Source organism: Poecilia reticulata, linkage group LG22 (genome assembly GCF_000633615.1).
Source record: "Poecilia reticulata strain Guanapo linkage group LG22, Guppy_female_1.0+MT, whole genome shotgun sequence".
Taxonomy (NCBI): Eukaryota; Metazoa; Chordata; class Actinopteri; order Cyprinodontiformes; family Poeciliidae; genus Poecilia; species Poecilia reticulata.
Window position 1 is genome coordinate 3,369,645 of NC_024352.1, and position 6,848 is coordinate 3,376,492.

Sequence of the window (6,848 nt, forward strand, 5' to 3'; positions counted from 1 at the left end):
AGTTCTAGGCACAGCCAAGATACTGCGCAGAACCCTCAAGCTCCCAGGCCTCTGGTAGAGGACCGAGTTCAGAGGATGAGAGAGAGAGAGAGAGAGACCAAGAGAGAAGGGATATAGGCATATGCTGCCACCCTCTTGCCACCCCATAGATATTTTTCTAGATCCGCCCCTGTGTCTTGGTGTGTATGGTGTCCAGCTGAGGTTAGACCGACTCAAAGCCAACAGGAAGGTCACCARGCCTGTGTCTCCTATAGAATGCATATGACACCACACTTCCTCATTTAGACATGTTATCATCACCAACTGATATGAAAACTTCTAACAATTCTGTCATGTAAGCTAACTCAGATCAATGGTAAATAGACAGGATGGCTAAATGGCAAATAATTAACTGAATGTTTTTTTGAATGATCAATTTATGCCAACACTGAAATGCTGTAAGAATTTTAATCAGCTGTAACACAGTATTAAGTTGGGGTGTARGGCTGATTACTGTGAAGTAAYGTCAAAACAGTTGATTTTATGAATGTTAATGTRAACTGTTTTTCCTAAAATGATCTTTCCCCCTCTGTGTTTCTCCTCCTGCGTCTGCAGGACACAGGAGGAGTTTTCAGGGCTGCAGAATGTGACAAAGACTCAGCTGACAGCTCCGTGACGTCAGAGCAAGGCAGTACAAAGCCTCGCCTCCGACCTCTGAGAGTTCACCGCTGATAACACACACACTCAGCTCTGGCCCGCCTGATACAAAGAATCACGGTACAACACACACCCTACCACCAGACAATGCCTCCATCCGTGTGTGTTCGCAGATGACAAGAAGGACAAGGAATTTACACAAATACATAATCCAGCTCTGCCAAAATGAGGCCCTAATTATGCAAATGATGGACTTGGCACTAAAAGGCCCCTGCTGTGTTCCCATTTCCACTGATGGAACACRTCCAGCTACTTCTGCCAACGGTTGCAGGCAATCTGAGCAGCGGCGCTCTCATCAGCTGACCAGAACCTCTGATTAAACCTCCTCCGTTGTTCCCTCCAGAGTGACCGCACACATTTAAAGGCCTGGCAGGGATCCAGAACGAGCCKCAGGAATGCCAGTGAAGTTCCACAGCAAGACAAGGGGAGCCGGGTGTTAATGAGCTTAGTTCCCAGGAAAACAACAACAAGTGTCCCATCAAGTTCAGCAGACAGGTGGAGAAACCCTGAAGCTGTTTTTTTTTATTTGTTAAAACTGAAGATCTGTTTCATATATCTGGTGCTGAGTTTGGGGTAGTTTGAAGTTTCCAATGAACTGAACAAATGAATCCATAGGAGGATTTCAGAAACAAACATCCTACACTCATGACTTCAGCCAAGTCATAAGTCACACCTCAACTATTTTATCCTATTCACTGTAAAACTTAATTAGTTCTCCTTACTTCAAAAACAGATGCAAATTAAATTAAGCTGAGTAACTTGTGCAATTTTTGTGAGCATAATTTATGTTAATTTAAATGAGGTGAGTTAGATTTGTTCAGTTTTAACAAAGATTATATGTAAATAACAAGATACCTCTTCACCTGACCTGAGTCTGTTTAATTGCCAATGTGAGTATGCACTAATTACTTAAACACCTGAAACATTTTTTTTCTGAAGGCATTTTCTTAAACTTAAATACTTACATAAAAATGACTGGCTCCTGCTTTTTATGTGTTCTTCTCTCAACCTTTACCAGAACTCAGAAAATACTTASTGTAATMACTTCTTTTCATCATATTGATTCTCATGAAAATGAACATACACCTGACTCACGGTGCCTTTTTATGTATTTAAATGCCATAAATAGCTGTACTGCTCTGAAAGTATCGGCWCATTCTTGATGAACTGACTGCATAGATTAAGCTTGTTCWCCTCAACCAWCTTAAAATGAATCTTGGTGACAAATATTATAGTGGAACAATGCATTGTGGGAAACCTTGCTGGCCAACCTCGACTGTCTCATACCCTTCCAGATTAATTCAAATGAACCAAGTTCATTTTGAAAACGTTTTTACCACTCATTGTATTTATGTTAAAAATAACTATCTAAATAAAAAACACGTTAAATGAACTGAATTTATTTATTTAATTAAAGTCAACATTTTAATTCACGGTACGATTTAATTGTAGTTTAACTGAGTGTTGGCAATTAAACAGACTCAGGTCAGGTGAAGAGGTATCTTGTTATTTACATATAATCTTTGTTAAAACTGAACAAATCTAACTCTGCTKTTTCTGACGGCTAGTTGGAAACATTAATTTTAATACTGTTACAGGCGTTCCCAGTCCAGAAATGATGGRCTCCCATTTATTACTTCCACTTCCTGCAGAGATCGGTCAGATTGATTCCAGCCAGATGGTCTGAATGATCAGCATGTTGTCAAGGTTTCCACAGGTCTGGTACTGACCCAAATGTACAGGACAAACATCTAAAACATGTACTGCACAAAACTGGGAGGTTACACTCTGAAAATATTTCATATTAAAATAGTTAAGGTCACACTCTTCAGGAAGTAGTAAGTATTAATTTCTCATGTATATATACATGAACACTATCAGTAAATCTACAAACCAGCAGATTTCAGTGTATTTCTGAACCAATGTTATTTTTATTTTTTCAAGTACTAATTAGCCATGACASTAGAATTGACTGCTCCTTGTTTCTAATCAATATTTCATACTGTAATGAGATATGAGATGCCAGGCAGGATGGAAACTTGGTTTGCTGTGTCACTGTGGGAGAAACTGGTACAAACTTTTATCAGGTTACATTTTATCAGCTCCACTCAATTTATTATTTACTTTACTGCTTCATCAGCTGCTTTTTACCTCCTGTAACTGTTATAAAAATAATTGTAAAATAAATGTCTACACTTTGCAATACCCATCTGACCGAAAGCATGCCTTCATTTAGAAAAATATTCATAAGGATTGTAACATTTAGGAGATTTTATCCTATAAGGACCATAAATATTTAAAGCAGTATTTCATCTAATCAAATTGATAGCTATTAATAATAATACATAACGTCAASATTCAATTWAAATTTCATTAATTGGGTCACAATTAGATTTAATATTTGTTTAAATACTTCTAAATTGCTTTAATAATAAGTAGCATACTGAAAATTCTGTAGCAAAGTAGCAATGAGGAGACCAGGAGTAACACTGGAGGAGCAGCAGGAGTTTCAAACATTTTGTTGTCTCTTAGAGCTTACACATGCGATCTGGTAGTCCATGTCATGAAAAATGAAATCCAACATATATGTCTGTTGAATTGTGTTATGTTATGTGAGTGTTGATGCTTCCACACAGCTGCAGCAGAGAAGCAGCCGTGAAGCCTGCAGCATTCCGTAAAGCAAAAACCTCTCGATTTCACTCGGAAACAACTTCAGGTCTGATGTGTTTGTGAGCTGTGGCAGAATGTGATGCTTCGGTAAGAGCTTTAAGCAACTTAACATGCTCACAGCTTTAGCGCTCTCAGCCTCTAATCTGATCACTGCTAATTTTCTTTTCTCTCCTCCCTGGGATTACAGAGCTGCATGAATCTAAAGAGGCCTGTGTGGAGCACACAGGGTCAGAGGAAAGCAGAGTGCCACACACTCCACACAAACAGTTTACTGAAGTCTAATATGGAGCAGTGGTCATTTTGTAAGGGTGGAATAATGATGATGGGTGGAGAGAAACAGCAACTAAAAGCTTTTCTGCATCAATATGACTACAAGAGTTGAAATGAATGTTGTTTTAAAATCTCATTTAAACACTCATCCATTTCAGCTCAAACGGCTTTAAATGTCAAAAAGAGTATGAAAAAAATGCTAAATGCTAAAAACTAAATTGTTGCATCACTGCCTCTATCTCCCTAAGATCTTCCTTCACAGGTGGGTGGACCTGCAGAGGGCTGACGCTCCTCCTCTTCCTCATGTGGCCCAGCTGCATGCTGGGGTGTCTTGAACAGCTCTTCATTTACGGAGCTAAATGTTTTGGTAATTAAAAAAAACAAACAAAAAAACAAAGATGTAATAGAAAAAGTAAAACTTGAAATTGAAAACTTAAGTTTGCCCCCTAAGCAAAATCAGGGCCAAAGGTCAGAAACAGAAGAAAAAAAAAAAGAACTGACCTGAAAGTGAAAAAAATAAATTGTACATGTAAAAAACAAATGTTTCTGAAAACATAAAATGTGGAGATGAAAAAAAATATATCTTCATATTTTGTTACCTTTCTTGAATAATGGCCTATGTCAATTTTTGCCAAAAGTGATTTTGGAAAAAGACTTAGGACATTATCTTAGGCAAAGTAAAAAATGAAAATTAATAATTTCTTCAAAAACCTTCCAGAATTAAATCAATCTTATTTGAACTGAGGTGAAAAACAGCACACTTCTTTTTAATTTGAATACATAATTGTATTTTTCAAGTTTTCATAAAAAAATAAAAAATAAAATAAATTTGCATCTTAGTTTTTCTATTACAATTTTGGTTTTCAAATTAATATAACATTTGACCCTAATTTAGCTCCATACTCCTCCTGCGAGGCGGTCAGGTCCCAGAGTTCCGGACTGGTCCCCAGCGGCTCAGCTGTTCAGAGGACAAGCTGATTAAGTGGCGGGATTCCAGCAGATCAGAGCTGCTATTCCCAGCCTGGTCCGCCAGGATTACCTCCTCCGTTCAGGGAGCAATTTAGCGTCATGTTGTCGTCCACCAAACCATTACTGCGACATACAAAAGTATTTACACCCGTCACCTTTTCATATTGCATCCCCTTATTAAATCCAGGTGTTTTATGAAGACCTCAGGTAACTTTATTTAACTTAGCAGCATTTATATACAGGATATGAAACTCAATTAATAGAGAAGTAGAGTTGAGTTCTAAAACAATATTCTGGCATTTAAGCTAAATGAATTATAACTCTGGAGGAGCTGTAAAGAGCAACAACTCCAGCTGAATAATTTATCAACACAACTATTAGTCATGCATTCCACAAATTTAGCATTTGAGGAAACACAAAAATAGCAAAAGATTTACATTGGGGGTGAGCAATATGGAAAGTGTTACCATTATATTTTGCAGTAATATTGTGATAATAAAAGTGATAATTGTATGACTGTCTGTGTCATGGCAACCAAAGCCCAACAAATACAAATATTGCTCTTACAAAACATTCTCATTTGTATTAAAGCTTCTTTAGGACACCAGTCACATAAAGAAATGTGATTTTCATCACTCAGCTGCTCAAGGTAACTTTATTTTAAAATGTATTGGTACATATTGACGCTTTTATTCAACAGTTGAAAAAAATAGTAAAATTATCAATCCCGACAATAAGGACAGTTTCGGGGGCGGGGGTGTAGATTATTAATTGGAATGTATGACAACAATAAGTCAAAATCTTATAAGAAATGTATCACGATAAATGATAAACAACACAATAACAACTAGACTGGTTGTTGCAGTTCCGCTCAGTTCTCATCTCCCTTCACTGTCCCATCTGGGATTTCTTCCATTCAGCTGGATTTCTCTGGTTGAACTTCATTTTGGTCAATCAGCAGGAAGAAGTAGAAATTTTGAAACATAATGTCAATTTTGTTTTAAAATTGTAGTCTGCCTCTCCTGTAGTTTTAGCAATGGCAGCAGAAGAAGTGAACAGTCTGTGTTGGTACAGCTTCCAAATACAGAGCTGTTTAAAGTTGCAGCAAGTGAAATATCTAAGGCATTTAAGACAAACATCAACAGAGGCTACGCCTTATAATCATTTCCTAACAGACCCTCTGTATGAAGCAAAGTGTAGAACAAGGGGCGGCTTTTAAACAGGCTGACGAGCTAAATACAAATACATTCCACACTTTTCATATTTCTTTTGTTAGTTTTAAAAATATATATTACATCTTTTTCTTTCTACTTAATTATGCATTACTTGGTGTTCGTCACATACAATCTAATGTTATTAAATGTTTGTTTGGTATTAATACTTCTTCATGGCTCTATATCTGCAACTCCTGATATAAATAAGCTTTTCAGCAGCTAAACAAGTTGCTCCCTTCACTAGCTAGCCATTAGCTGGAAAGATTTCTGAGCTGAAAAACTCTATAAATACGGCTCAGTGTTAGTCTTACAGTAAGCAGGAACTTTATTTTTGGCAAGTGCTCCTATTTACTTTTCAAACATAGTTAGCATGCTAATTCATGCACTGAGGAAGAAAAACTAAAGTTTCCACCTGAACTCTGCTTGCTGACTTAATAAAAGGGATAGTTGAGAATTTTTGAAGTGAAGGTTTTCAGCAGATAACTCATGTTCTTCATATACAATTAAATAACTTCCTAACAATAACAAACTGCTTTGACTCCTTCCAGTCTGGTTTTCGTGCTCACCACAGCACGGAGACGGCCCTTGTAAAAGTGTTCAATGACATCCATATAAATACAGACTGTGGGAGAACCACAGTGCTGGTTCTGTTGGACCTCAGTGCAGCTTTCGACACTGTTGATCACATTTTACTGAATCGACTGGAGACTTGGGTCGGACTCTCCGGTCCAGTGCTCAACTGGTTTGAATCTTACATAAAGAACAGGGATTTCTTTGTTTCAATCGGAAACTTCTCATCAGAGGTCAAAGGTCACATGTGGGGTACCCCAGGGTTCAATCCTAGTAGGACCCCTTCTTTTCAATATTTGTATGCTCCCACTGGCTCAGGTTATAACAGGAAATAAGATCAGCTACCACAATTATGCGGATGATACACAGCTCTACATCACGATGTCACCAGGTGACTCTGAACCCATCCAATCACTGAATAGATGCTTAGAACAGATCAATGTGTGGATGTGCCAAAAC

The 6,848-nt window shown here is 37.6% G+C and overlaps 1 long non-coding RNA gene across 1 annotated transcript; it reads left to right on the forward strand.

Annotated features, from left to right (window-relative positions):
- Positions 1 to 3,185: 3,185 nt before the first annotated feature.
- Positions 3,186 to 4,129, forward strand: LOC108165826 (uncharacterized). Its single transcript, XR_001776144.1, has 2 exons — positions 3,186 to 3,453; positions 3,554 to 4,129. It is a non-coding gene; the product is annotated as an uncharacterized LOC108165826 (long non-coding RNA).
- The last annotated feature ends 2,719 nt before the right edge of the window (positions 4,130 to 6,848 follow it).